The 11692-nt window shown below is 37.5% G+C and overlaps 1 protein-coding gene and 1 pseudogene across 4 annotated transcripts in view; both read right to left on the bottom strand.

The window, feature by feature from the left end:
- The window catches only part of EDA (ectodysplasin A), a 1043344-nt gene that overhangs the window by 935995 nt on the left and 95657 nt on the right, over positions 1-11692 (bottom strand). The gene's annotated exons all lie outside the window — the stretch shown is intronic.
- LOC102841877 lies at positions 1590-3766 on the bottom strand (annotated as a pseudogene).

Here is an 11692-nt window from a genome sequence, read left to right as displayed (position 1 = left end):
GGGGCTGATGAAAGATTATGTGGATAGGTCTCTTGTGACACATTAATGAATAATTGTTATCAGGACTGATTGTGAGTGTTGAAAGTTTGAAGGTAGACGTTTTGTAGCAAGAGGAAGGGAGTGATTGACTTCGCAGTCTAGGAGCAGAGGTCCCTGGGACCATCAAGGGAGACGAGCTGAGAGTGGAGCCCTACCTAGAGAAGCAGTGATGCCACAGAAGTAGGCAGAGACGATGGCGTGGAGAGATGAAGCAGCTGGGGACTTTAGGCCCAGAGAGGGAGAGGGGCTGTGTGCTGACAACCAGGGGGCAGGCTTGTATGGTATACCCTTCGGTTGGTTGATGATGTGTGGAGGGGATTGTAACTATGGCAATGAAACGATATACGATAGGATGAATGTAAAGCTAATGTTATCCCATGTAAACTATCACATAATTCACAATAAAACATAAAAACAATAAACAAAAAACTGGTTTCTTGGTTGCTGCATCTGATTTAAAAAAAAATTCAATTCAGAAGTTTAGAGCAACTTTGATATTATTTAACTAAAGAAGGATATCATGCTTGGTAAGATGGAGGGTCAGAGAAAAAGAGGAAGACCGCCAACAAGATGGATTGGCCAGGTGCCAGCATCAATGGACTCAAGTGTGGCAACAGTAGTAAGGTTGGCCCAGGATCGGACATTGTTTCATTCTGCTGTGCATAGAGTCGCTATGAGTTGATGCCAACAACAGACTGATCAAAGTCGATAGTTGGCTATTTTGTTTTAGGATGGGCAGTTAAAAATATATAAAGTAACAAACTAATTATCACCCATTTTAGGGAGGAAAAATAATCACAGAGCAGTTCAAACTTGTATAGTCCATTTGAATTTTTCATCTAGGTTTAAAATGAAAACTTCAATTTTTTGCATAACCCCGTTTTTCCTTGAGTATCAAACTAGATGGTAAATTACATTTCCAATTGCAACAGTCTTGTTGAATGAAACATTAGCAAAAATCAAGAAGACAGACTGAATTTCCAACTGGAAAAAAAATTGTACTCAAGTATTATAATCAGTTTTCAAGTCATTTTCTAACACGACTACAGATTTGGCTTCAATCATTTGTGCACACACACCCACAAGAGGCAGTCCAGCCAATGATCTGCTTTGCAACACAAGGCCTTATAGGCAAAGATAGCATTTTCCAAGTCAACTTTACATAGATTAAGAAAAGTAATTTCTAATTTTACAGAAATGCTTCTTAAGTAAAATCTTTTCTCTAACTCCCTCATCTCCAGTACTGAAAGATATGTAATATGTTTTTTCCCCAGCTAAATCTGAATCCTCAAAATTGATTCCAGGCAGAAATAATCTGCAAATTAAAATCAGAAAGAAATATAGAAAAATTATATATGTGTGTGTGTGTTTGTGTGTATATACTGATTGTAATCATCCAGCATCTTAGATTACACTTTAGAGATGAATTTTGGGATTCTATTGCTCACACAACCAAAATCTGCAATGATTTAAGGACTCACTTTTACATTTTCCTGTTTTCTTTCTGGCTACTCCCTACCCCTGCCAATGTAGATAGCCATGGCTCAAGTTTACTGGGAAGAGAAGAAAGATTTTGAATAGTTTTCTTTTTTGTACTTTGGTGATCTGGGTGGTGGCACATACTGCTCTTTGCCATTCCATCAAGTCACTCATTATAGCCAAATTGGCATCTCAGTTCCCTGATTTTTCCAGCTGTTCCCCTGGGAATGCTATTGCCTCGAATGCCAGAAAAATCCTTGCTAGCTTTTGCTTCTGACTTCTTGTGATTTCTTAACAGATTTTTCAGGGGCTCCATTCTCTTCATTTTTGGTAGCAGACACTACATTGGAACAAAGTTCCTGTAGTAGCTGCACAAGAAATGGAGATGGCTCTTTAGGTAGTTTCTGGCACACTTCAGCATAACTTAACTTTCGAGGTTCCTGTAGGACCACAACTACAGCTGTATTTATATTGTTATTACTTGGTGAAAAGGTATTTGTTCTTGATGGGTTTGTACTATTATTTGGGGAAGAAACTGGTACAGTTATCTGATTGAGGCCATCCTTCTGAACAGTAGACTCTCTCTATTATATCCTTCTCTTGCTGAGTTGTGCTTAATGCAGGAAGCTCAGCTGTAGATGAAAGACTTGTACTTATACTGAGCTGTTGGGCAGAGCTGCAGTCTGTCTGCTTATCTTCTGCAGGCAGTGAGCAATTAATTTTCAACTATCCATTATCCTTCTCTGTACATACCTTTAACAACATCAGACATCCTATTCTTCAAAGGGAGTTCACCTGGTGTTTGTGAACTTCCAGGTAAAGGAGGAAAATTTGAAGTTAATAGATCAAACTTTGGTGATGGAGCTTTTGCTTCAGTTAGTGAAGGATGGGGTCTTGCGATACTGTCATCTTCCTGTCATCTTCTCCTGCCCCTACCATAGTCCCCATTCTGTTCCATTGGCAAAATGGCAGTCTCTTTTAGAAGGTAAGTTTGCTCCTGATGCCCTGTTGGGTTATGTCATTCATTTGGTAAGTTCCTTGAATTAGATCTATTCAATGGTCCATCCCCCCAATGATACAGACCCCTCTGCTGAGTATTCTGAACCACTAGATGACCTAAAATGAAACTTCACATGATTTTTTTTTTTTAATGATTGACCCATATTCATAGCAGCAACATTTGTTTTATAAGATCCAGGTTTATTAAAGCTATTCACAAAACTACCATTGGGAAATGGTGCCAGTGGTGCTTCAAAGTAGGGTACAGGATTTGGAACTGAGGCATAAGACTATATACAGAATATTGTTGGTGAGGATTATATACAGGCTGCATAAAGACTAGTGATGCATACTGTGGTTGAATTTGAATGGGCTGACTAAAACATACTAGAATCCAGTAATCAATCACTGTTCTTAGCTATAATCTTTTTGATGGCTTTTATCCCTGTCATGATTGGCTTGTCCTGCAATGTTTTCACTTCTTCTCTTAAATATCTAACAGCCTATTGTGCATCTGTGTCTGACCGAAAAGTGATATACCAGCTGCTTTTATGTGCAAACTCATAGCTTATTAGTTTGGGACAGTTTTCATTTTTGAACAGAGCTTTCACTTCCTCTACTGGTGTTATTTCAGGAATTTCTCTAAGAATAACAACACAACTTTTATGACTTGGCCTCATTTTCTCACTCTTCTTGTTAACTTGAACCATGAGGGAAGATCTTAACACTTCAAGAATTAGATCAGTGTCTATGATCAGTTTTTTTATTTCTTCCATGTTGGCAACTGTCCATATTGGGATGAACTGATCACTGTCTATTTGAGAAATCAAGTAAAGATCCTTTGACAAATTTTCTCATGTAAAACAGAATTCTAATTGCTTCTTCAGACATTTTTTTTTTCAGTCTCCTGTAGAAACTGCTGAATTGCTTTCTCCAGAAATGTCATGTATTTGATAATTTAGATCTACTGGTCCTAAAATCATTCCATCAATTGGTTCTTCAATGCCTACAGTATTTCTTGTGGTTTCTCAAGATGAAGAATGTGCTACTTCATATTCTTTACACATATCATCTGAAAGCTCTGAATTACCCTCAGGATAAGGCCCTGATGTAGCTGCTGTTTCATGCCAAGAGTTATGCTATGAGTTACTGGATTGGCATCAGTATTTCTAGAAGGGATTTTTTGCCATACTTTGGCATTAGGATTTAAACCAGTTCCTTTAGATACCTGCTCCACAAAGAGCAACATGACTTCCTCCGCTCGGCCCAATCATTCCCAGGGCCACAACTCCAACCAGCTCACAGACCCAATCCTCAATCGCTAAGATAAGGACACTTGCCTTACACCTTCACCTAGAAAATGATCGGGCTGGAGGAATTTTTTTTAAAGGATATTGGGGGGGGGGGGCAGGGTGAGGTGGGGGACATGTCATGTAGGTTGTCTAAAAATAGAATGTATTTAAACTCAAAAACAAAGTCTTTAAGTGGCATGACTTCTTTGGCTAGAAGTATTATAGGGGGGTAAATCAGGGCAGGTATAATGGTTAGAAAAACTTGAACAACTAGGCTACAAACTAACCCTTTCATGACCCCTGGAATATATAATGCCTACCTACATTTTCTGCTTTGGGGTTAAGTGGGAATCTGATATCCTACTTTTAGTGCATGCTGCCATCTGATGCAGGCCTTAAACATCACAGTCCATCACTTGTTGCATGTTGTTGAGCCAGTTCTGACTCATAACGACCCTGTATGGGGTCTCCAGAGAGGATGGTGGATTTGAACTGCCAACTTTGTGATAAGCAGTCCAGTGCTTAACTTACAACATCACACCAGGACTCCAGTTTACCTCTTAAACCATACATACTTTGTAAATAAAGGTAATTATAAAGTCATACTTGCACCTAACATGGTACAACTGACACACATATAACTAAATACACACTAGACCTATTTACATCTTATATTTTAAAAATGAAACCAAAAAAACCCAAACCAAACCCATTCCCATATGGTCAATTCCAACTCATAACAACCTTAAATAGGGTTTCTGATATTTTAAAGCTTTATGGGAGCAGACAGTCTCATCTTTCTCCTAGAGTGACTGGTGGGTTTGAACAAACAAAAATATTTGATGCACACACACAAGAAAGAAGCACTCATAGCAATTACAATCATCATTTCTGCAACTGGTAACATGGTTGTATGTGGTATTTAGAACAATTTTGTTCTACCACCCATTCCATATTCCCTTTTCCCTCTGCAAGCACCTCAGCTGGTTGTGGTTCTTTGCCTGTTGGGGTGACACAAATCTTCGTTTCTGAAGTGTCTGGGCCATTAGTAGTCATGCCAGAATGGATTAGTATAGTTTTCCATTAAATTTATTTACAGGCAATGGTAATACCAAGAGGTGTCCTAAGGTATCTCCTGTATTCCAAACATACTCTTCTTTACTTCTATTATGTAATACCAATCTGATTATCCCTTGATAATCATGAGTTATCACATCAGCCAATATAGTAATTCCCTCCTTTGCCTGTGAATGCAGGGCATGCTATACAATGGATCCAACACTTCATTAATTTGTTAGCCACCAATCCATTACATGGATGTAACACAAAGAATTGGTCAATAGCCAACAATTTCAGGAAATAGTATATGATCAAGAAGTATTGAAGGGGGGGGTATGGAAGGAAGAAGGCCATATTTTCAATTCTTTTGGATATATACATAGGACTGGAATTATACTTCTGTGTCAATATACTGCTCCAATCACTTTTATATGATCATCAGTATAATTTCACTTGTATATGTTATTAATCATATTGTTCAATACTTTGAATTCTATTAGATCTCCTTTCTTTGAAGAAGACATGGTTATCAACCCCTTCCAGTAAGTTGGCCAGGTAACTCTGTCTTCCAATTTTTTTGCCATATATGAATCAGTGCTTCCAGTGCTGCATCTTTTTATTGAAATATTTCAATTGGTATTCCATCAGTTCCTGGAGCCTTGTTGCTACAACTGCATGAATGATGAAAATATGCAAAATGGAAGGAAAATACAAAACAAAAACAGTTGTCATGGAGTTAAATATGATTTATGGCAATCTCATGTGTGTCAGAGTAGGGCTCCATAGGGATTTCAGTGTCTGACATTTCAAAAATATACATCAAGTCTTTCTTTTGAAGCACCTCTGGATGGACTTAAAACACCAACATTTCATTTGGCAGTCAAGAACTTTAATAATTTTCATCATCCATTTCTGTGGCTCCATTTTTATGAAATGTGAAGAATAGAATATTGAAACATAAAAGAGATTACTGAATGCCTGGGACTGGTGGTAGGAATGAAAGATTAAATGTTCACTGAAGCACTATTCCTAATAACCAAACGGTAATAACACCCTAAATGTTCATGAATAGATAAATAAACAAAAAGTAGTATATACACACTATGGAATGTCATAGAGCCACTCTTTGGTCAGTTTGTCATATTGTGGTGGCTTCAGGGTTGCTGTGGTTATGGAAGTAATATCACAGGTATCTTAAATATCAGCAGTAGATAGGCTTCAGTTGAGTTTCCGATAAGAGAGACTAGGAAGAAGGAGAGACAGACTACTTCCAAATATTTAGTCATTGAAAACCTTATGGAAAGCTGTCAACACCAGAATTTGGAATATGGAAACATGATGAAGAGTCCCAGAATACTGTAAGATATAGTACAGGTTGGACGCACTCAAAATACACATGGAGAAGATCTGCCTCCTCAAAGTAGAGGTGACCATGATGGTGCAAATGGAGTAAAGCCTTCAGGACCTTCATTTGCTGACAAGGCACAACACAAAATGAAGAGAAACAGCTGTAAACATCAATTAATAATCAGAATAGAGTACGATTTTTGTATAAAGTATGAATCAAGGAAAGTTGGAAATTGTCAAAATGAAATGAAACACATAAACATCAATATCCTAGGCAGTAGTGAACTGAAATGGACTGGTATTGGCCATTTGGAATCTGACAATTACATGGTTTACTATGCTGGGAAGACTAATTAAAGAGGAATTGTGTCACATTCAACATCAAAAAGAACATATCAAGATCTGTCTTGAAGTGTAATACTGTCTGTGATAGGATAATATTCATATGCCTACAAGGAAGACCCGTTAATACCACTATTATTCAAATTTATGCACCAACCACTGAAGTCAGTGATGATGAAATTGAAGAATTCTACCAACTTCTTTAGTCTGAAATTGATCAAACATGCAATCAAGATGTATTGATTATTACTGGTGACTGGAATGCAAAGGTTGGAAACAAAGATGCATCAGTAGTCGGAAAATATGACCTTGGTGACAGAAACGATGCTAGAAATGACATGACGGAATTTTGCAAGACTAATGATTTCTCTGTTATAAAAACCTTTATAAACAACATAAAAGACACATGGACCTCACCCGATGTAATGCACAGAAATCAAACAGAAAACATCTGTGTAAAGAGACAGTGGAAAAGCTCCATTTCATCAGCCAAAACAATGCCAGAAGGAGACTGCGGAAAAGATCATTAATTGTTCATATGCAAGCTCAGGCTGAAGCTGAAGAAAATTAAAACAAGTACATGAGAACCAAAATATGACCTTAAATATGTCCGACCTGAATTTAGAGACCATCTCAAGAACAGATTTGTTGCATTAGAGACTATGCTAAAGCAAATGGAAGATATGAGAAGGTAAAAGAACTGAACAGAACGTTTCAAAGATCAGCTCGAAGAGGCAAAGGCAAATACTTTAATAAAATGTGTAAAGACCTGGAGTCAGAAAACCCGAAAGGGAGGAACATACTCAGGATTCCTCAAGCCAAGGGAACCAAAGAAAAATTCAAGCCCAAACTTGCAATATTGAAAGACTTCATGGGGAAAATAATGAATGATGTAAAAAAAAAAAAAAAAAAAAACATCAAAAGAAGATAGAAGTAATACACAGAATCACTGCAACAAAAAGAAATGGTCGATGTTGAACCATTTCAAGAGGTAACTAACATATGATCAAGAGCCAATGATACTCAGGTAGGAAGTTCAAAGCGCATTGAAGGAATTGGCAAAGAACAAGGCACCAGGAATTGATGGAATAAAAATGGAAATCTTTCAAGAAAGTGAGACGGCAAAGGAGACACTCACTCATCTCTGCCAAGAAATTTGGAAGACAACTATCTGGCCAACTGATTGGAAGAGATCAGTATTTATGCCCATTCCAAAGAGAGGTGACCCAACAGAATGCGGAAATCATCGGACAATCTCTTTGATATCTCAAGTGAGTAAAGTTTTGCTAAAGGTAATACAGAAACGGCTACAATCATACATTGACAGAGAATTTCCAGAGGTTCAAGCTGGATTCAGAAGAGGCCGTGGAATGAGAGATATCATTGCTGATGTCTGATGGATCTTGGCTGAAAACAGAGAATAACAGAAAGATGTTTACCTATGCTTTATTGGCTTTCTATTGTGTGGATCATGACAAGCTATGGACAACATTGTGTGGATCATGACAAGCTATGGACAACATTGCGAAGTATGAGTATTTCAGAACACTTAAAAATTGTACTTCTGAGGAATCTGTACCTGGACCAAAAAGCAGTTGTTCGAACAGAGCATGGGAACAATGAATGTTTTAAAATTAAGAAAGGTGTTTGACAAGGTTGTGTTCTTTCACCATACTTATTCAACCTTTATGCTGAGTAAATAATATGAGAAGCTGGGTTCTATGAAGAAAAGCGTGGCATCAGGATTGGAGGAAGACTCATTAACAACCTGCGATATGCAGATGATATAACCTTGCTTGCTGAAAGTGAAGAGGACTTGAAACATTTACTGATGAAAATCAAAGAGCACAGCCTTCGGTATGGATTGCATCTCAATGTCAAGAAAACAAAAATCCTCACCACTGGACCAAAAAACAACATTCTTATCAACAGAGAAAAGACTGAAACTGTCAAGGACTTCATTCTTCTTGGATCAACTATTAACACTCGCGGAAGCAGCAGTCAAGAAATCAAACGATGTATTGCATTAGGCAAAGGCAAATCTGCTGCACAGGAACTTTTTAAAGGGTTGAGGACTAAGGTATGCCTGACCCAAGCCATGGTATTTTTAATAACCTCATATGGATGCAAAAGCTGGACAGTGAATAAGGAAGACCGTAGAAGAATTGATGCCTTTGTATTGTGATGTTGGAGGAGAATACTAAAAGTACCATGGGCTGCCAAAAGAACCAATAGATCTTCTTTGGAAGAAGTGCAGCCAGAGTGCTCCTTGGAGGCCAAGATGGCTAAGTTCGTCTATCATACTTTGGACATATTGTCAGGAGGGAACAGTCGCTGGAGAAAGATATCATGCTTGGTAAGATGGAGGGTCAGAGAAAGAGAGGAAGACCCCCAATGAGATGGATTGGCCAGGTGGCATCATTGATGGACTCAAGTGTGGCAGCAGTAGTGAGGTTGGCCCAGGATCGGACATTGTTTCTTTCTACTGTGCATGGGCTCGCTAAGAGTCAGTTCCAACTCCATGGCACCTGACAGCAACAACAATGTATGCTACATCATGGATTAACCTTGAAAACATTATGCTAGGTAAAACAAGTCAGAGCAATAGGAGAAATGTTATAATGACCCCAGTTACATGAAATTATTAGAATATGAAAATGTATAGAGACTAAAGTTATTAGCCATAAGCAGAAGTGGAAGGGAGAATAAAATGGGAAGGCATGCCTCATGGGATACTGACCTTTTGTAGAAACAGATGGTAGTGATGGATGTACAACCTAATGAGTGCAGTCACAATTGAACAAAATATTGAAATGACAAATGGTTATACATATATATATATATATTTGCATGTCCATAAACACACACATATATATGTGTGTATATATTGTAATGGAGTCCTGGTGTGGTTCTGTGGGTTAATGCACCAGACTGCAAAGCCATTTGAACTGCAAGGTCGGTGGTTCAAGCTCACCAGCTGTTCCTTAGAAACCATAAACAGGGTCGCTATGGGTCGGAATTGACTTGACAGCACATAACAACAACAAAAACTGTAATTTTTAAAAAAGAAATTCGAGAATTCTTGCAAGAGGGTAACTGAAATTGTGGATCAAAGGATATCTATGGTAATATTGAAAGTAAAGTCAGTAGAAAACTAAGCAATTGAGAAAAGAGGAGTGACATAGGAACTAGAAGGATTGAGGAAATTAAAAGTAGTTACTGTCTATAAGAAGCTGAAAATTTCAGTACAGTAGATTGTGACCAAAGACAGTTTTTTTTTAAATAATATTTTATTGTGTTTTCAGTGAAAATTTACACAGCAGATAGATTTACATTCAACAATTCCTACACAAATTGGTTACAATCTCATTATTTCCATTTTGGTTGCTCTATTTCCAGTAATCTAGTTTTCTTGCCCCTTTACCTTCTCTTTTAAGACACAGGAATTTAAGATTTAAGTCCTAAACTAGTACATAGTTCAGATGGTGGATACTGGAATGGTTTGTGAAAGAAGAACGGAGGAATTCATGAAGTTGTGAGGCCAATGTATTCATATGGCCATGTGCATGTTAAAGTCACCCAAGGTGAATGATTATATTTAGGCCAGATTCCAAAGTTTTCAATAAATGTTGGGAAATAACCAAGAGACTAGTGGTTTTACTAATCATATAAGAATGATTTGTAAAGGAAATGGATGGTGTGCACAGAAGCTATCAGCTTCAGTGGAAGTATTTTTATGTATGAGAGTACATAGAGATAAGCAACAAAGCAGTACTGGAGTTCCCTCAGCATCCCACCAATCCAATGAAGGCTGTAAGGGAGACAATGTCATCATGGTAAATGCATAAACATTGAGGCAAAGAGAGGAAATAGAAAATCCTAAGTTAAGGTTTACTGTACACATATGTTTGTTTGTCATGGAATGAGGCTTCAGATGGCTCAGCAGAAAGAGTTGATAAAGCACCAAAACTGTTACTGCTTAAATCAAGGGGTAAAATATTATGTTCTTTATGTATGAAAGCTCAATATACTAGCACCAATATTATTAGTTATCATGTCAGAGGGATGCAATAATAACAATTACTTATATGCTCTTAGAGTTTAGAATTACAAAGCATATAAAATCAAGAAACATGCATTGCTTTTTAAACCAATTATTTACTTACCATTTATTATGTACATGGCCCTCTGTTAGATATTGTGAATGATAAAAGGATGTTATATGGTTGTCACTCTTAATTGTGTATCACAGTTTTCTTGAAAGCAAATAACAGAAACTGACTCTGGCTAAATAAAATACAGCAAAAGGAAATTAAGTGGATGGCTATCAGGAACACACAGACTCCACAGGCAGGCATACCAGATTGGTAAGGAAATAATAAGAAACAATATAGCTCTAAGAGCCTAAAAATCAGGAATTATAGAATGCTTTCATAGCATAGGGTACTATGCATGGAGAGAATGAATACTTCCTCTTTATTTTGTCCTCATCAATCACCCAAGAATCAAAATCCCAAAGTCAGTTGACCTTATATTACATGGTCATCAGTCTTTATTTGTTGGGGTAATAAAAAGAAGGGCATAATCCATTTGATTTCTTTTGTAAGACACAGCATCTAGATTTTCTACGTCAGCAAGACTACCCAGTAACAGAGAAGGGTCACTTTACAAGGAAAATGCAATGCTAGTAGAAACAATCTAGAGAGTAGCAAGAAGAGTTGCAGAGCAGCACAAACCCAAATTACATAGGGCTTGGAATGTCAGTTTTAGAAGTTTGAACTTTATCCTATAGGCAGTAGGGAGATACCAAAGTTTTCTAAGGAGGTGACAAATAAAGGAATACTTACAGAAAAATAGTTGAGGTATATATACAGAAGAGAAACGGTAACTCTCAGCTGGATAATCACTGCAGGAGTGAGGATCTAAGGAGTTGGTTGAAATAGAATGACAGATGTTCTTGGTTGGGAGAGGACCTGAACATCATTGAATCCAAACAGCCAGGGTATTAACACAGAGACTAAAAAGAAAGATAGTGAGTGATACAAGAGAAATCATTACATATAAACCAACTTCAAGTATGAATCAACTTGGAAACTGACTACTAAATGTGAGTAGCAAGGAAAAGGGAAATATAT

This window comes from Chrysochloris asiatica, unplaced genomic scaffold (genome assembly GCF_000296735.1).
Source record: "Chrysochloris asiatica unplaced genomic scaffold, ChrAsi1.0 scaffold00118, whole genome shotgun sequence".
Lineage (NCBI taxonomy): Eukaryota > Metazoa > Chordata > Mammalia > Afrosoricida > Chrysochloridae > Chrysochloris > Chrysochloris asiatica.
This window is presented reverse-complemented; position numbering and strand designations above follow the sequence as displayed.